We start from the raw sequence: 20,980 nt of genomic DNA on the forward strand, positions 1-20,980 counted from the left end.
GTGTTGTATAAGACCCAGAGAGGAAATGCAAAAATAAGGAAGACTGTACCTTCAAAGGGCTGAGTCTAGAGGGGATGGGGAACATAAGAACCATTCAAAACCTTCACTTGTCTTAAGCCCACCTGCACATCTCAACACCCACATTTTTCCTGAACAGAAGAGGCCTTTTGACTCTAGACCCTGCATTAGTCATCTGAGTCTACCCCCACAAGCTCTAGAAAAAATGAAGACATTCTCTTCCAGAGTCAGTGTAATCTTCCATCTTTTCCCCAACAATGGGAGATAAGTTCCCTGTTCATAATTCAATTAAGGACTCAAGGCTGCTTGTCCAAAAGAAGGGCCAACCACTCCCCTCCAGTGCAATAGCTCTCCTGCCTGCCATCCTGCCTCTACTGAACACACAGTCAAGGTTCCTGATGAGGTATACACAGATGATATCCCTTTAATCACAAGAAGCCTTACTCACATCCACACAGACTTACAAATAGCCTCAGGGAGCCAAGCATGCATACCCAGAAATGCATGTGAACATACGAAAAGGTATGTACACAGGTTTGCTTACAGTCAGAAGAGAAGGTAAACAGATTGGGGAGGGGTGGTGAAAGTTCACAGCTCAGTGAGCTGGAGACCTGGGTAGGAAGGAGAAAGAATGAGTCCAAAATACCCACAGAGTGCTGCTTTTCAAGACAGCAGCATACACAGAGCCAGTAGTGGCAAATGATTTGGTGGGACTGGAGAGAATGGATTTGTAGCTAGAACTCAGGAAACGGTTTGAGGATCAATAGGCCCCATCAGTATGCCAGTGATTTCATAGTAATATAGTCAAGGTCCCAGAATAAATCATTTCCATGCTCATTACTGCTTATGGCAAACATCACCCAATTCAGACTCCGAGCTTCAAAGAGCCCAAGATCTCTGACAGGCATCATTAAAAACATTCCTGCAAGAAGCACCCTTCATAAGGTGGAGCCTGGCCAAGCACACAGGCATCTGCTCCCCACCATGGTCACATATTCTCCTGCTGCCTTCTACCCTTGTACAGGCCCCCACAGTCTGTTTGCATTCCCACACCTGGCCCCACCTTCTAGCAGGGGCCAAGAGCATCATTTCTGGATGAGTGCCCAGCCTTTGAAGTCAGAGAGAATTCAGGCTGTTAGATGAGGAGATCCAGATTCAAGACTTCTCAACACACACTTCCCCCTACTCAACAATGCTTACAATAAAGTTACACTCAAGAGGTACTCTGGCTGCTAGAAAAACAGGAAGCCAGGAGTGGGTGGGTAAGTTAGTGTATCTAGGCTGGTCTGAGCTCTGTGGAATGTCAGGCTCGCTGCAAAGTTGAGTCCCTCCACTGAAGGTGTGGCCAAGGGATCCTTAAGCTGGGTGCTGACAAACCAGCCTTGCCTTGTTTTTTCTAACCATTTTTTAAAATTGAAGTATAGTTAATTTACAATGTTGTGTTAGTTTCAGTTGTACAGCAAAGTGATTCAGTCATATATATATATGTATATATGTATATATACATATATATATATATATATATTCTTTTTCAGATGCTTTTGCATTATAGGTTGCTACACGATGTTGAATATAGTTCCCTGTGCTATACAGTAGGTCTTTGTTGTTTATCTATTTTATATACAGTAGTGTGTACATGTTAATCCCGAACTCCTAATTTATCTCTCCCCTCCCCCCACTCTCCCCTTTGGTAACCATAAGTTTTCTATGTCTGTGAATCTATTTCTGTTTTGTAAATAAGTTCATTTATATAATTTTTTTAGATTCCACGTATAAGTGATATCATGATATTTGTCTTTCTCTGTCTTCCTTCACTTAGTATGACAATCTCTAGGTCAATCCATGTTGCTGTAAATGGCATTATTTCGTTCTTTTTTTATGCCAGCCTTGCCTTTAAAAAAGTATTTCTCCCCGATACCCCCCGCAGCCCCCACCCCACCCCCAGACACAAATAAAGTCGCCAGGACCTCAGGCTTGGGGCGCAAGAGCATAGCAGAACAACTCAGGGCAGGACTATCTTGGGAGACCTTCTTTATTCCAGTGCTGTCCTAGAATTAAAGGTTGGCAAAGAAATAGGTCTGAACATTTGGTTAAAAGAGCCATATTTAAATGCAATTTTTCAATTCAAGTTTACAAGAGGCTTTCTTCATCTTCGAAGTCTGGGGGAGGGAGTGAACATATAGATCCTTTAGGATAAACGGTAACCACCCACTTATGCATGCATGTTCCTATAGGTGTGATTCATGGGAATCAGGGAGAAATTGAGCCTTCTCCCCTCTTCTAGTCCTTAAGGTCATCATTCTGCCACGCCTCCAACAATAACAACTGCAATGCAATAACTCGTACTTATATAGCACTTGCAAGTTTACAAAGCTTCCTCCCATTCATTATCCCATTTAATACAAATTAACCCAGTATGTGCTGTAGTTAATGAAGGGGATGATATTTAAAGTGTATTCTGTCTGACCTAGCAATTCTGCTTCTTCTATGAATATCTCTTAATAAATAAAATAGACAAGTGTGTGAAGATGTATGTACACAAATGGCCACTGCAGCACTGTTTATAATAGCAAAACATTAGAAGTGAATTAAATTAATGTGGTTCTGGTTAAAATATTTATAGTATTCATACAGTCATAAAGTGTGACACTGTAAAGTCATTAAAATGATTATGTAGATTGGAAAAGATTTCTGCAACATATTGTCAGGTATAAAAAAGTGGGCTACAAAACAATATATATTCTATGACCTCATTTTTAGTATGTGTGTATAAACAGAAAAAAATTAGCGTAAGATATATATACACCTAATTATCAATCAGGTTATCTCTAGGTGATAGAATGTAGGTAATTTTCATTTTCTTCTTTAAACGTTTATGTATCTTCTAAGTTAATATTAAAACAATAAACAGTATTGTTTTTGATTACATGGAAAATAAAGCTATATTCATTTTGAACAGGAGAAGAAATATGGTATGCAACAACAGTAGTAGCTACCATTTATTGAGCAACTATTATGTACCACAGCTTCAAACACACATCATATTTTAACCCTCATAACAATAGCAGGAGGTATGTAATATTGTCCCCCATCTTACGTATGAGGAGTCTGAGGCTCAGAAGGTTTAAAGGACTTCCCAAGGTCACATACCTAGAAGTGACAAAACTAGGATTTGAACTAAGGTTTCCTCTTCACTCTAAATCTCATGCTCTTATTTGCTGTTCTATCATCTCCCTTCTCAAGGGCCATTTCTCCCTTGAAGTGCTCAATGTACCAAAGCCAGATTTTATATTTTTGAGTACTTATGTCAGAGAGACCCCATTAAGAGTATAACTGTTGCCAGCTCAAAGCAAGGTTTCAAGAATATACAGAACCATCAAGGCCTGGTACCAAAAGCCCAGAAAAAGCAGCAATAGCCCAAATTGAAGTCTGGTCCCTAAAATCTCACAAAGGCAAGGAGAGTCCTTGCTTGATTCAAACCTTTGCTTCCTCCATCCATCTATTCCTTCCCTGAGTACCTATCATGTGCCAGGAACTGTGGGAGTGCAAAGATGAACAAGGCAGACTCCTGGCCTTCAGAATTATTTGAGAACATACTTCATGATGAAATGTGACCAATGGCCAAAGGGCCATAGCAGGAAACTTGGAAAGACAGGAAGCAGGTGGCCAAATCCTTCTTTACTATACTTTAAAAGGACAGTAAATACATGGATTCAATTACCCCAAACCATCCAACATTATTGAGCAATGACTATGTACCAGGCCCTGTGCTGTGTGCTGTCATATATCTTACTAGTATTACTATTATTGCTACTAGTAAGGAAAATAGCAGCTAACATTTTATTAAGTCCTTACTGGTAGTGGTGGAAACTGGGCTAAGTGCTTTACATACGGCATATATGTTCACAACCACAATTCTATTAACTTGGATTAAGGTAGAGGTTTAATATGAAAACAAAAAGGAACAAATCCAACAAACAAAACCTGTAGAGTTCTCCACAGATTCCCCTATTCACCACTAGAAATATAATGGTCATCATAGAGGTAAAATGGTTTGAATATCCAGACAACTCTATAAACACTTTCCATTTGTTCCTTTTTTTTTCTTTTGGCTCGATACAACAGGCATTTATTATCTCTCAGTTTCTGTGGGTAAGAGTCCAAGAATGGCTTAGCTGGGTCGTTTGTAAGGCTTTAATCAAGGTGTTGGTCAGGGCTAGGGTCTCATCTGAGGCTCAGCTGGGGAAGAATCCACGTCCATGCTCATGTGACTGTTGACAGGATTCAGTTCCTCGTAGGCTTTTGGAGTCTTGCTGCTTGTCAGCTAAAGACTGCCTTCATTTGCTTGCCACATGGCCTCCTTCATAGGTAACTCACATTCACGTCAGCTTGCTTCTTCAAAGCCAGTAGGGGAATAAGGATCCTGTTCCCTTCTTTAGTCCAGATCAGAGGCTCACATACTTAAAGCATTACTATCTAGGGTTCTATATATAGAGGTAGCGCTTTATTGTAATACAAGGGATTTTCAGGGAGAATTTCCAGTAATTCATGATTTTTTGTCTTGTGTGCTATTTTTAGTACCTGACTCAAAGGGTGCATGAGATAATAATGATGATATGAAGATTATATGCCCAATAAATGATAGATCTTGCCTTAATATGCTAAGCTTCATAATAACCCTATCATAGAAGTACCCTTGATCTCATTTTACAGGTGAGTAAATGTGGTTCAGAAAGGGTCATCCCACACTATTTCAGTGTGACAAAGCCAAAGTTTAGACCCAGGTCTGACTGACACCAAAGCTGCTTGCACAGCTTCATGAGAGGTACTTCCTTTTTGATAAATGAATTAGGTTTTAGCTAAAAGGAATGACAAGGGCACAATGAACAAGATGGATTAGAAGGGAGAGCATGAGGCAGATCCAAGGAAGAGTGGTGAGAAAAAAAGTGACACTATCAAAGCTGGGCTTTAGGAAAATTAACCTGATGGTGGTGACACCTGTCCCCTGAGGCAATGTTGTCTCTCATTTGAGGTAGAATACAGACAAGAAAGCCTAGTCTACAGAACAAGCTCCCTTTTCTGGTGCAGGACTCCAAGGTACTATCTGAAGGTCACCTGTCTCCTTGAATTCCCAAACTGAGGACTCGCAACCACATTCTTGGAGGTGATATAGGAAGCTAGGACCCCAGTTCCCTGTCATTGCATATTACAAAGTTCACACTGAAGAAGACACCTCAGCCTCCCTACTGTCTCAGAATGGTGTCAGGTAGCAATAGCACCCATTAAAATGTCTAAAATGTGCTATTTTTCACCTGAACCATCTGCATCTAATTTCACAAAAGACCAGCTTGGGACTGGAGAATAGAGCTCCTGCCAAGCAAAATACCAAAGACCATGCACAGCTCCCTCTCTCTACCTAAGCTAAGCTTGCAGGGGTGCTTCTCCCTGTAAGGTCTGTTGCCTCATCCAAGGAAGACTGAAGAATTTCTCTTATACCTTTGCCTATTTCCTAGGATAGCAAAAAAATCAAGGATGACAAGCCCTACCCACCAGGTACCCTACTTATATCCAAAAAGATTTGAAGTACCTTACAATAAAAATTCTTGTATCACAGGACCATAAAATTAAAAGAGGGTTAAAAAAACAGAGGGGGAGATGATTTTATTTAAAAGAAGAAAACCTTTTGTTCATATGTGCTTCAGTTGAAAATTCAAATTTGCTCCAAGCTTCCTAGCAGCCAAGGCATAAAGGCAAACACTATAGGTTCTAAAACTTTGGTCTGATAAAAGGAAACAAGCTAACTTGTCAGGAGGCAAACTATTGGTCGGCCCTGGATTCTACATACGAATTATACAAGGGACAATTGAAAAAAACTCACAAAGGCTGATCTCTTCAACATCATTTTGGCAAAATGTACTTTTGTCATATAATCATTTCTTAAATTGACCCTCACATCTTAAATCACCCTCCCTATGTGAACAATCTTTTTCTTTTTCCTCACTTGCTTCCCAGTACTCTTACTGAGGTACCTGTGAACAAGCAGTGCCAACGCCCCCCTGAAACTGCAGCTTTGGATCTGCTCCAAGTTCTTGGATACTTGGTTGGGATCTCAAAAAATGCTATGCCCAGAGAGCAGAGAAAATACCAGTTTTGGCCTAGAATATGTTTAGGGCTATGTGGTGTCGACTGCCTTAACTAGCAGCCTAGTTCCTTAGAAACAGCTGACACTAGGCTTTGAGTAGGAGAGTCAGTGGTACCTAAGGGCCTCTTTCTACTGCAGCTTATGTGCCTGTTGGACCAGAAGCACAAAAAAAGAAAAAAAAAATTAGCACCAAGCAAGCCAGACCAGAGGCAGGCCCAGTTTGTATTAAAGATCATACTCAGGAGAAAAGAATTCTAGGTGTGAATACAGAGAGTGGGGCCGGGGGAGGGGGTGTTAACCAGCAGACAGTTCAGTTTTTAGGAACAGTGCCAGAGCAAGGACTCCAAAGCTGGAAAAAAATGTTTGGCTTTAATCATGGGAAACCTCCCAACCCCCACCCCAACTGACCTGGAGGTGGGGCAAGTTTGAAGCAAGTAAAGAGAAATAAATGGCATGCTGACAAGGGAAGGTAAAAGGGAGGTTGAAGAAACAGAGTCTGGGAAGCAAAATCCTGAATAGCTAGTTAAAAGGACATTTTTACTTACGTTATGAGACCAACAGCTGACAAGTAAGAGGAGATACTGTTAGGAGGCAAAGTCTCATCGAGGTGTGAGATGTGAGGGAAGTGGTCCTAGTCCAGGCTAAGAGAAGAGGTGGAGGGTGTGGTGTCGCAAAAGCCAGGCAGAAATTCCAATAAGAAATGAAAAGAATAGAATTTGCACTCAACCACTGACTAAACACAATCATTATTACTCAATTTAATTGTCCTGCCAACAATCCTGTGACCTAAGAAGTATTGCCCTCTGACAGATGAGGAAAATGAGACACAGGGAGTTGCTTCACAGAAATTACTACGGGTAATTACCTGGCTAGGAAAGAGAACTTCCAGGCTTTGAACCCCGATGTCTGTGGCTCCGCAACTTGTAGTCTTTCAACACATCCCCCTGAACAGTGCCAGTTCTGCACAGCTAAGGAACCAAGGCCCCAACATCGGTGGTGGCAGGGGGTGGGGGGGGAGCAGCAACTTCACCTTGGCAGTCTAAGAAAAGCTTCTTTCCTGAAGTAGGACCAATCAAAATTAGATTTCTAGGCTTCTTTAAATTCCTACCTATTCTATTCTTTCTAAATATAACTATAAATATAGATGTGTGTGTGTGTATATATAGTTATATTTAGAGAGAACAGAATAGGTAGGAATATATATATACATACACACATACATATACATATAAAATGACATATATATTTTAACCTTTTATTTAAATAATATCAATATATATTTTTATATTATGTTATATTATATATTAATAATAATAATACTAGGTAGTACTTATTACCTAGTAATAAGCATTACTTTGTGCCAGATACAGGACTAAGCACTTCGTGGCTTAGATCGTTTCCTCACATCAGAAAATCTGCATATAAATCTTATTATTATCCACAATCCACAGATGAAAAATTAGGCTTGGAGAGGTTCAATAACTTGTCTGAGGTTCCACAAGGAATAAATGACAGAATTTCAGTTCAACTCAGCCTCCAGATCCATACGACACTGCCTTCCTAACTCTTCCATATAGATACCTCAGAAAATAGAGATGAGCAAAAAAAAGAAAACAAAATCACCCATAACAGCATAAACATATCTGCTTTTCTCTACAGACTTTCAAGCTACGTACCCCGGTGTTTTGATTTGATCTGTTCCTTAATTATCCCACATGTGTCTGTCCCCAAAGAGCTGATAAGCCCCTTGCAGGCAGGAGTTAGGCCTTCTATTTTGTTTCTCCCCACTGTCTCACTCCAGCCCCAGCACAGAGCCCAATGGGTAGTCATACCTGTTGCCGATGGACCACCATGAGGAGAGTCAAGCTCAATGATGATACCAGAATGCAGCAGAATTTTCCAAGACATGATTTCATGAATCTGGCAGCCCAGCAAGAGCTCACTATGTCATCTGAGACAATGAGAGATGCTTGGGTAACCTCCTCAAGCCCTAGGCTGACCCAATCTTTTATCAAGCATTAAGTCAGCCAGTTGTAAATCAGTAGAAAACTTCTTAAAGAGTTGATTCGTCTTTAAGTAAATTATCAGATGCTTGGACTAAGATGTATGTACAAAGATATTCTCCACAATGTTATTTATAATAGCAAAAAACCTGGAAACCTAAATGGCCAATTACATGGAAGTAGTAAATTAAATTATAATGCACCCATATGGGGCTATTATTATGCAGTGATCTAAAAGTAAGTTTTTAAAAAATTCCTGGGACTTCCCTGGTGGCTCAGTGGATAGGACACTGTACTCCCAATCCAGGGGGACCGGGTTCGATCCCTGGTCAGGGAACTGGATCCCACATGCATGCTGCAACTAAGAGTTCGTGTGCCACAACTAAGGAGCCCGTGTGCCGCAACTGAGCCCACATGCTGCAACTAAGACCCGGTGCAACCAAATAAATAAATAAATACTTTAAAAAAAAAATTCCTAATGACAAGGAAAAAGAGCCATAATAAGTGGAAGAATTTGAGGGAAGGATACAGAAAATATAGCCATGTAGTATGATCTCAAATATATATTACTTTTATAATCAAAATATATTACTCTTAATGAGAAAAAAATCAGTTTATAAAAACAAGATGAATAATTGTGACCCTTTCCACAGTGTCTTTTCTCTTGCAATTAGCTTTGCCTTTTCTCAGACATGGTTTAAGTTGCTGCTACATTATCTCAGTTTCATTTGTAAAATAGGGGTGAAAGTAGCTACTAATCTCCCATAGTTGCTGTATTGATGAAATGAGATAATGGATGTGAAAGTGATTTTTCAAACAGAGTACTATTCACTTCTAAGTTATTACTGAGGAGATCCTAAGTGTGCTAAATTTTTGGTGGTTTGCAGAAATCAATCTCTCTTGGAGCCAGTCTCTCTTGGGGCCAATCTCTGTCTCTTCCTGTCCATTTCCACTGCCATAATCACACTCCAGGCATTTACCCTCTCATTGCCTGAATTTCCACACTAGTCTCTTAGCTGGATCTCCTCCAGACTCTGGCCCCCACTATCCACCCTCCACAAAGCACCAAGAATCACCTTTATGACCATATTAATCCTTTGCTCAGACTCCCACAGACTCCCAAGTACTCTTCACATACCACACCAATTTTTAAATCAATTCTTCTACAGCATTCTCCAACTATCACCCTAGTCCCCATATAATCAGCTTAAAAGTCTTCAACATGTCTTTGCTTAACTAGAAAGCACCATATTACATAGTAGACCCTCGATGTGTCATACCCTTCTACTCTAAGTGTGGCCTCACCTGGGAGTTTTCAGACAGGTAGAATCTCTGGCTGCAGCCAGACCTATCGAATCAAAGTCTGCATTTAAGAGTATCCAAGTGATTTGCATGCACAGTAATGTTTGAAATGCACTGGCCTAGGAGGCCCTAAAGCTGTCAAGGTAAAGCGAAGCATTGACAGCTGTAATTAATTGACAGATTTATTAACTCTTTCCAAGCTGTCCTTATTGCTTCTCTCGTGTGTTTGTCCATCTCCTTTTTCGGATGCTAAGACTGTTTAAAAAGTTGTAACTTACATAACCTATATGGGAAAAGAATCTGCAAAAGAATGAATATATGTATATGTATAACTGAATCACTTTGCTATACACCTGAAACTAAAACAACATTGTAAATCAACTATACTCCAATAAATTTTTTTAAAAAGCAAAGTGGAATTGAACGGTAATGTTTTCTATTCTTCAATTAAATTAATTTTGACAGAGGACAAACTATATTTAATTTTTCTAGAAAAAAATCTTCTCAGCAAAAAAAAAAAAGTAACTTACACTTTTCTCTTCCTTTGTCCCAACTCCTATCATCCAGGAGGCTCTCAGTAACTGATCATCAACTCAAAATAGCTTTAAAGGCCATATTTAAAAGTAATCATGATCAAATTTATTTAATATGGCACAGTAGTTAAGAACATGGAATCTGGAGTTGCCGGCCTGAGATCAAAAACCTGGCTCCACTACTTTCCAGCTGAGTGACCTTGGGCACTTAACCTCTATGTGCCTCAATTTACTCATCTGTGAAATGGAGATATTAATACATATTCAAAAGATTGTTGTGAGAATTAAATGAGTGAAGCAATGGGAAGCTCTTAAACACCATCTGCCACAGTTACCACTATATAAGTTTTAGGTATTACAAATGTTGCCTTAGAAGAGCATTATGATAACTATTTCAAAATTTAGGCCATTAACAATCATAACTACAGAATTATTTCCAAGATGGAGTGTGTGCTGGGAATTTAGCACGGATAGTCATTCTGAATTCTCACAACTCTTCAATGAGATTGACAGTCGTCTTATTTTACAGAAGACAGAGTTTACACAGCTAAACTTGAATTCAAGCCTGAAGGACTTCAGAGTCCATGTTCTCTGACGTGTATAAACAGGGGGCTTTAAAGGCAATAGAGAAAAGAAATAGTTTATGGTTTTAAGAAATAATAAAGAATGAGGTAAAAGTTGATGACTTGACTATTGGGGGTACCCAGATTTTGGAAAAGCAAGATCTAACTTTGTAAGAGCTCACAAGCTCACTGATACGAATAATTAAAATAGTATTGTGGATATTGCACTCAGTGAGCTAAACATGAAGCAAACAGTTTGTGGAGGGTAAGCCAAAGGCAACCATCTGTGGCTCTGGGATTTCTCCCTCAGTATTCCAGGCCAAGAAATGGATAATGGAAACTTGTCTGTATCCCCAGCTACCTGGACTGTCCCTGGAAAGGAATTAGGTGCAGATATTTCTATGTGGCAATCAGAGAACATGAAACACACAGGAAGGAGAGGCCCACAATGGCCTGCAACACTCCTGTCCTGGACATTGCTACCTCTGCTTCTTCTTTCCAGTCCTAGAGATTCACCTGGTCACCATCATCACCACCACCACTACTTAAGGCAAACCGCCACACTGTTCTTAAGAGAAGTCAGAGGGAGATAATGCCTGGGATTAGAGCCAAAACTAGGAAAGCAGTATAATGTTCCCTTTCTGCTGAAAAAAACTGGAAGGGGGATGGGGCAAGTGAGGGCCTTTGGGAGTCCTCCAAACTCATAGCAAGCAGTGGCAGCATCTTGTGAAGGGAAAAGGCCCAGGGGCCAGAGGCATAGTGAGCTCCCAGTATGGTGTTTGGCATATGGGCGAGGACCTCTTTGTATGGCTGTTCAGTAATAAATCCCTTGGGCAAGGAAGTATGCAAAAGAGTACTGAGTCAGCCCTGTGTATACCAAGGGCAGGAAAACAGACACAGAATTCTCTGTGCATACAGGTAAGAGAATTTTAGCCACCTAAATTAATAAGATAGTTTTAAAAAGTCAACCAAAAAGTAGGCAGAGGTCATGGGGCCTAGAATCAACAATATGGTATTCCAGGCAAAGGGAAAGAAAGTGAGGAAGAAGAAACAAAGATTGCATTGCAAACTCAAAGGATGCTGCAGCTGAAAGTGAGTCCGTGAGAGCAGTGATAAGATCTTATTGGAAAACTCAATTTTAAAGAGTTAGAAAAACAAGAAAAAATGAGTCCTATCTGAAAAGGACATTATGAAAAGCGCTATTAATGAAATCACATAGCATCCAAGCACTGTATAAGGTCCCCAAGCTAAGGGAATAAATCGGAACCTGGGCTCCACTTGGTAAGCCTGGTGCTCTACACAGGGCTGAATGCCCCCTGAAGAAAGGAGGACCTTTTTGTAATTGGCATAAAAGCACCATACGGGCTAGTGGCAACTCAGGAGTCTGTGTCCTCAGAGGGTTTCATATTAATAAAAATCATGACTATAGAGACAAATATTAAAGTGTTGACCCCAAATAGATCCAGCTATTTCATCTCTAACTCACTTGATCTCTTTTCAAGAACATATAGCTGGATATTATAAGAGTTTTATTTGATTGCCTGCAAAGCTAAAACTCCCAACAGAGTTAAGATTCAAGTGGGTAGTTTAAAAAAAATTTTTTAATCTGAGAATAAACCATCATCATCACCATTATAAATAATTTATTAAGCCCCATATCACACTCACAAAGGGAAAACAAAGGTTAGGATAAGAATTCTTGAGGCTGACAGGGTCCTTAGTTTAAATCTTCACTACAGATAGCGGAAATGAGGCCTAAAGAATGGTTGTTACTTGCTCAAGGTAACAGACCACGTAAGTAACAATTTCAACTGTGGACTGTAGGGTATTTTGCTTGACATGAACTAAAAATCTGGTGAGGGTGGAGTGGGACAGGGTAAAGTTCCCTGAAGTCAGGGACCATACATGTTTTCCATTTCTAATTCTATACTTGAGATGAATAATCATCTCAAATAGTCACTTTGCTAAACCACAAACAAACAACCCCCCTCCCCCCCAAAAAAAACAACACAGAACAAAACAAACAGGCAGAGAAGGAAATTACCTAAGTTTCAGAAATGGGACCTTACACATAAGAGATGCCAAACTTTGGTTTACTGAATGCATAGGCAGTTTTGGGGAAAATAAGTTAGAAGACAGATGGGGCCTACCTACGTATATGCAAAATCACTGGGGGCAACTTAAACAGCCAGGATACTAGGATTTCTCTCATCCTCCCCACAGTAAAGTTTCAAATTGAACTTATGCCTGGGCACAATCCTCCTTCCCTTATCCCCACCTACCCCCACCCCACCCATCCCTCCAACTATTAGAGTTAATTTGAAATCACTGGGGTATATTCTCTTTAGTGCAAGGCTCATCAAACTATATCGAGTTAAGCTGCAAATTTTCCCTCATTCTACATCTTTAGGTTCTAATTTAGACTAGGATGGTAATAGGAGGTTAACATGAAAGGACAATCTGGTATAGGCAGCTTATCTCCATTTTTCTAATCCAAAATTCTTTTTTTTTTTAAAGCATCTAATTTATTATTTATTTATTTATTTATTTTTGGCGTGTTGGGTCTTCGTCTCTGTGCGAGGGCTTTCTCTAATTGTGGCAAGCGGGGGCCACTCTTCATCGCGGTGCACGGGCCTCTCACTATCGTGGCCTCTCTTGTTGCGGAGCACAGGCTCCAGACGCGCAGGCTCAGTAATTGTGGCTCACGGGCCCAGCTGCTCCGCGGCATGTGGGATCTTCCCAGACCAGGGCTCGAACCCGTGTCCCCTGCATTGGCAGGCAGATTCTCAACCACTGCGCCACCAGGGAAGCCCCCAAAATTCTTATTTTGCTCCACACAGGTCATGTAAATAGAGCTGAAGCCCACTGCAGGATAAAGGGGAGCAGGTAGAATTGGCAGGCAGCTCTATTCATATATTTCCAGTGAGTGCTCTTGGTTAGAGGGACAGAGATGGGAGTGCAATGAGTGGGGGTGGTTGGACACTTCCAAAGAGGCTTTTGTCTGACACCCTGGCTACTTATACTTGTATGCCGAGAGACCAAGAGACCTCCCAGCTACTCCAGATAACAGTCTCAAAAGGGACAAGTATAAGGTAATTAATGCTTTTTATGTTTTTGTGGGGGTTTTTTTGTAGTATAGGTTCTGCCTCTGGGAATATGGGCTCCAAGCTATCAGCTCTAAATAAGAAAAGAAATCTGGAAAGCACTGTAGACTGTTTAATGAAGACACCAGCCTAATTTGTTCTTTCAACCAAAATAAGTATTGGTCTACGCATGTCAGGAATAGAAAAAAAAAAATGAGATGTTCCTTTCCCTCACTCCCTCACCTCACCCTGCCCTCAATTCCTTCCTTCATGGTTTGCCCTCATCTGGGATACTGTGTGCAGGTCTGGTCATCACATCTCAGGGACAATACCATCAAGCTGGAGAAGGTCCAGGAAAAGGCTTAAAATGGTAAATTTATAGCCAATAAAACAAAGTCCAACTTCATCAATTAGTATACTTAGAAAACATATACCCTCCAAAGTTTAGAACAGCCTAATACAATGTTTTTTTTTTTACATTTGGATAAATTCATTGACAGATATTTAAAAAGGAAATTAATGTTTGGAGAATATCACTTACTATAGATGTTGACTAGGAGGAGGGCCCAAAGATGAAGATTTAAGGGTTATATATTCTGCCAGGTCCTGCACTAGTAACATTACCTATGTTATCTCATTTAATCCTCACAATAACCCTATGAGTAGGTACTATTAGATCTCCATATTAGTGATGAGGAAACGGAGGTTTAAGAGAAGTTACATAACACATCTAACTCGCACACTGCTGGTTAAAACCAGGTTTCGATATGGATAGGAAAGGAAGTGAAACCATCTTTATGTAGAGATGATGTAGAAAATTCTAAGGAATCTACAAAAGGGCTATTAAAACTAACAAGAGATTAGTACGGTTACAACACAAAATCAATATACATAAATCAATCACATTTCTATTACTAGCAATCAAGAATCAGAAAGTAAAATTTTAAAATACTAACCATTGGGACTTCCCTGGTGGCGCAGCGGTTGAGAGTCTGCTTGCTAATGCAGGGGACACGGGTTCGAGCCCTGGTCTGGGAGGATCCCACATGCCGCGGAGCAACTAGGCCCGTGAGCCACGGCTGCTGAGCCTGCGCGTCTGGAGCCTGTGCTCCGCAACAAGAGAGGCCGCGATAGTGAGAGGCCCGCGCACCGTGATGAGGAGTGGCCCCCGCTTGCCGCAACTGGAGAGAGCCCTCGCGCAGAAACGAGGACCCAACGCAGCCAAAAATAAATAAATAAATAAATAAATAATAAAAATAAAGTAATTCCTTTAAAAAATAAAATAAAATACTAACCATTTATAATAGCATCAAAAATATGAAATACTCAGGGATAATTTTGACAAAAGATATCCAAGAGCTGTAGATTGAAACTACAAAACACGACTGAAATAAATTAAAGAACATTTAAATAGAGAGATATACCCTGCTCCTACATTGGAAAAGTCAGTATTGTTAAGGTGTTAATTCTCCCCAAATTTATCTACAGATACAGTGTAATCCCAATCAAAATCCCAGCAGGCTTTTAAAATAGAAATTGACAAGTTGATTCTAAACTTTATATGGAAATTCAAACAACTGGGAATAGCCAAAACACTTCTGAAAAAGAACAAATTTGAAGGGTTTACACTATTTGAATACAAGACATTATAAAGATACATTAATCAAAACAATGTGGTTTTGGCATAAAGATAAACATATAGGTCAAAGGTACATACTACAGTGTCCATGTGTATAGAGTCAATTGATTTTTGACAAAGGTACCAAAGCAATTAAATAGAGGAAGGATAATCTTTTCAACAAATGTTGCTGGAACAACTGGATGTTCACATGCAAAACAAACAAAAACAAAAAGCAAACCAAAAAACCCTCAGCTATTATCTCACACAACTTACAAAAATTAACCCCAAATGGATCCTAGACCCAAGTGCAAGAGCTAAAACTATATAACTTCTAAAAGAAAATATAAGAGAGAAATCATAGTTACCTTGGGTAAGGCAAAGACTTCTTAGGACACAAAAAGCTGAAATTATAAAATGTTTAAAAATATTTAAATGGACTTTATCAAAATTAAAACATTTTACTTTTCTTTTTTAATATTCAGATGATTTAATAGACATTTCTTCAAAGAAGATATACAAATGGCCAATAAGCACATGAAAATATGCTGCTCAATATCGTTATTCATTAAGGGAAATGCAAATCAGAACCAGAATGAGATATAACTTCACATCCCTAGGATGGAGAGAGAGAGATCTAGACAGAGATGGAGATAGAGACACAGACATTTAAAAAAAAAAAACCTTTTACTTTTCGAATGACACTGTTAAGAAATGGATAGGCAAGCCATAGACTGGGAGAAAATATTCGCAAATCACATATACCCAATGAAGGACTTGTATCTAGAATATAAAGAACTCTTACAACTCAATATCAGAAGAGAAAAACTAATAAAAATAGGCAAAAGATTTAAATAGACACTTCACCAAAGAAGATATGCATATGGCAAATAAGCACATAAAAAGATGCTTAACATCGCTAATCATTATAAAAACATAAACTAAAACTACAAAGAAATACCAATGCATACCTTCTAGAATGGCTAAATTTTTAAAAATGACCATAATAAGTATTGGTATGGAATGGAACTCTCTTACACTACTGGTGTAAGATATTTACAACCATGTTGGAAAATAATTTGGCAGCTTTTAAAAATGATAAAGGTACACCTACCATATGACACAGTCATATCTACTTGTAGATTTAACCAAGACAAATGAAAGTATATGTTTACACAAAGACTTATACATGAATGATCATAGCAGTTTTATTCATTATAGCCAGAAACAAGCCAAATGTTCAACAACAAGCAAATGGATAAGCAAACTGTGGTATATTCATGCAATGGAATATTACTCAGCAATAAAAAGGAATAAACTGTTGATACATGCAAGAACATGGAAAAATGTAAAAATATTTATACTGAGTGAAAGAAGGAGGACAAAAAATATATACTAAATGATTCTACTGATATAAAATTCTAGAAAATGCAAACTAATCTATAGTGATAGAAAGTAGTTATCTGGGAGTCATGGAGGTGGATTATGAAGGGGTACAAAGAAACATCTGGGGATGAATCATATGTTTATTACCTTTATTATGGTGATAGTTTCATGGGCATTGTCAAAATTCATCAAATTGTATAGGCATTTATACATGTATAATTTCTTATACATCAATTATAGTTCGATAAATGTGTAAAATATAAAATCAAGTCAAATTTGCCTCAACGCAATAGTTAACATACTTGTGAAATAGGGACTGATTTCCCAAACAAATAAAAATAAGTATGCTTATTTTGTAGCCAAACTTTACACAGTATATATAGTTCATTCTGGAAAAGGAGACTAAATAATGACTCCCAGACCCTTCTAATCCAGAAGAATTGTTAGTCAAAAAAAATAAGGGGTCATGAAGGCTGCACACTAATATATACTGCAATAACTAGTATCTCCCTCCTATAGAACAGATTTTAGGTGTTAGCTGAAAGAAAAGAAAAAAAGAGGGGTTATTAACTTTGGCTTTACTGGATGATGAAATTAAGACTGGGCTACTTGCTAATAAGTTCTTCAATAGTTAAAAACTAGTATTGGTTGTTTTTTAAAAATATTCATTTAGGAAGACATAACCATAATTCAAGAAAGTAGAAGAAGAAAAAAAGAAGATGTGTGGTTCCTATATGGTTCAGTAATAATCACAACCAGTCTATGACTCCCTTAAACAGTCTGTTGAAAAATATGAAGGGAGAAGAAAAGGGGGCCCTATGAAAGGTGTACAGGGATAGGGTGGGGATTGACAAAGATATTATGGGGCCAGAGAGAGATATCAAGAGCACGTTTTTAACTTTGCAAAACCAACGTAGAGACCCTTAGGTTAGGTGGCTTATACTCATGTAAAATACCAGCCAGTCCATCAACAGATTTTTTTGAAGTGCCCACTAGTGATTTATAGTTAATGCTTAGTGAACTGGAACACTGCAACTGGAACTACTTAAATTTTTCTGACTTCTGAAATGTAATTAAATTGGTACACACAGGGAATTAGCAAAAGTATCCTGATCCTTTAGAGACCAATGTGTTACCCATTTAATTAGTCTGTCCGTCTGGGTAGTAAATCATGTTCTTGTCTAACATGCTAGATAAGCATATCTCACTCAAGCAGAGAACTCAGAAACTTCAGATGGAAATCATTTACAAAATACAAATGGGAAATCACAATAACTACCAAAGGAAGGGAGGAAATAGAGAAGAGGGAAGAAAGAAGAGAGGAGGGGAGGGGAAGGAGGAAGTTCTGTAGAAAGTAGCATTTTAAAGGGGCTTTATTAGCACAGAAAACATGGAAAATTTCTATTCCAAAAAGAATCACCCCCTCAACCACTCTACCACCACCACCACCACCACCACCACCATTCTCTCCCTCTTCCTCTCTATCTCTATTTTTTACACACACACTCTCTCTCACACACACACTAGATTTTACAAGTTCAAGTGGTGAAGTATCTATCCATACATCTATGTGAAAAATCAAAATTCATATCAGTTTCTAGATAGCATAGCAATAAATGTTAAGGGTAAGGGAGAGGGAAGATGAGAAGTAGTATATATTAAGCTAAAAGCTTATCCTCTAAGATCAGGAACATGACAAGTTTCCTCACTCTCAAGACTTCTACCCAACATAGAACTGGAAATCCTAGCCAGAGCAACTGGGAAAGAAAAATAAACACAAGGCATCCAAGTTGGACGGGAAAAAGTAAGACTGTCTCTGTTTGCAGATGACCTGATGTTATATATAGAAAATCCTAAAGACTGTACCAAAACACTGTGAGAACTGAAAAACAAATTCAGTAAAGCTGCAAGAAACAAAATCAACATACAAAAATCAGTTGTGTTTCTATACATTAACAATGAACTATCTAAAAAAGGAATTAAGGCCAACAAACACATGAAAGAATGCTCAATATCATTAATCATTAGAGAAATGCAAATCAAAACTACAATGAGATATCATCTCACACTGGTCAGAATGGCCATCATCAAAAAATCTACAAACAATAAATGCTGGAGAGGGTGTGGAGAAAAGGGAACCCTCTTGCACTGTTGGTGGGAATGTAAATTGATACAGCCACTATGGAGAACAGTATGGAGGTTCCTTACAAAACTAAAAATAGAACTACCATACGACCCAGCAATCCCACTACTGGGCATATACCCTGGGAAAACCATAATTCAAAATGAGTCATGTACCACAATGTTCATTGCAGCTCTATTTACAATAGCCAGGACATGGAAGCAACCTACGTGTCCATTGACAGATGAATGGACAAAGAAGATGTGGCACATATATACAATGGAATATTACTCAGCCATAAAAAGGAATGAAATGGAGTTATTTGTGGTGAGGTGGATGGACCTAGAGTCTGTCATACAGAGTGAAGTAAGTCAGAAAGAGAAAAACAAATACCGTATGCTAACACACATATATGGAATATAAAAAAAAAAAGTTCTGAAGAACCTAGGGGCAAGACAGGAATAAAGACACAGACCTACTAGAGAATGGACTTGAGGATACGGGGAGGGGGAAGGGTAAGCTGGGACAAAGTGAGAGAGTGGCACGGACATATATACACTACCAAACGTAAAATAGATAGCTAGTGGGAAGCAGCCGCATAGCACAGGGAGATCAGCTCAGTGCTTTGTGACCACCTAGAGGGGTGGGATAGGGAGGGTGGGAGGGAGGGAGACGCAAGAGGGAAGAGATATGGGGACATATGTATATGTATAACTGATTCACTTTGTTATAAAGCAGAAACTAACACACCATTGTAAAGCAATTATACTCCAATAAAGATGTTAAAAAAAAAGAAATTAAGAAAGCAATCCCATTTACAATAGCATCAAAAAGAATAAATTTAACCAAGGAAGTGAAAGACCTATGCACTGAAAACCATAAAACAAATTGAAGACACAAATGGAGAAAAGAGAACCCTCCTATACTGTTGGTGGAAATATAAATTGTAAAGCCACTATGGAAAACAGTATGGAGGGTCCTTTAAAAACTGAAAATAGAGTTACCATATGATCCAGCAATCCCACTCCTGGGTATATATCCAAAAAAGACAAAAACTCTAATTCAAAAAGATACATGAACCCCAATGTTCATAGCAGCACCATTTATAATAGTCATGACATGGAAGCAACCCAAGTTCCCATCAACAGATGAATGGATAAAGAAGATGTGTGATATATATATACACACATATATATGTATATAAAATGGAATATTACTCGGCCATAAAAAAGAATGAAATCTTGCTATTTGCAGCAACACGGATGAACCTAGAGAGTATCATACTAAGTGAAATAAGTCAGAGAAAGACAAATATCATATGATATCACTTATATGTGGAATCTAAAAAATAATACAAATGAACTTATTTACAAAACAGAAACAGACTCACAGACATAGAAAACAAACTTACGGTTACAAAAGGGAAAAGGGGAGGAGGGATAAATTAGGAGTATGTGATTAACAGATACACACTACTATATATAAAATAGGTAAACAACAAGGATTTATTGTATAGCACAGGGAACTATATTCAATATCTTGTAATAATGTATAATGGAAAATAATCTGAAAAAAGATATATACATATATAAACAATCACTTTGCTATACACGTGAAACTAACGCAATAGTGTAAATCAACTATGCTTCAATTTTTTTTAAGAAAAAAAGGAATAACTAAGCTGAATATCCAAGAACAAAATAAAAAACAAAATTGAAGACACAAACAGAAAGATATACCATGTTCTTGGATTGTAAGAATTAATATTGATAAAACATTTATACTACCCAAAGCAATCTACAAATTGAATGCAACTCCTATCAAAATTCCAGTGGCATCTTTCACAGAAATAGAAAAAAAAATCCTAAAATTCATATGGAACTACAAAAGACACTAAATAACAAAGCAATCTTGAGAAAGAAAAACAAAACTGGAGGTATTGCACTTCCTGATTTCAAACTATATTACAGAGCTATAGTAGTCCAAACAGTATGATGCTGGCATAAAAACACAGACCAATAGAATAAAAATAGAGAGCCCAGAAAAATCCAAGCACATGCAGTCAACTAATCTTTGACAAGGGTGCCAAGAACACACAACAGGGAAAGGATAGCCTCTTCGATAAATGCTGTTGGGAAAACTGAATATCCACATGCAAAAGAATGAAACTGAACACTTATCTTATACCACTCACAAAAATAAACTCAAAA

At 38.5% G+C, this 20,980-nt stretch overlaps 1 protein-coding gene across 4 annotated transcripts in view; it reads right to left on the reverse strand.

Moving 5' to 3' along the window:
• SHROOM4 (shroom family member 4) overlaps positions 1–20,980 on the reverse strand; it is a 214,810-nt gene that overhangs the window by 173,314 nt on the left and 20,516 nt on the right. Inside the window, exons 2-4 of one of the 4 annotated variants that reach the window (XM_057538373.1) lie at positions 15,631–15,666; positions 7,993–8,111; positions 7,026–7,217 (exon numbers count right to left, since the gene is read on the reverse strand). The exons of the other annotated variants lie outside the window; for them this stretch is intronic. The gene's annotated coding sequence lies outside the window, so the exon portion shown is untranslated. The remainder of the gene's footprint in view (positions 1–7,025; positions 7,218–7,992; positions 8,112–15,630; positions 15,667–20,980) is intronic. 4 annotated transcript variants of the gene reach the window in all.

The sequence above is a fragment of the Balaenoptera acutorostrata genome, chromosome X, assembly GCF_949987535.1.
Source record: "Balaenoptera acutorostrata chromosome X, mBalAcu1.1, whole genome shotgun sequence".
Taxonomy (NCBI): Eukaryota; Metazoa; Chordata; class Mammalia; order Artiodactyla; family Balaenopteridae; genus Balaenoptera; species Balaenoptera acutorostrata.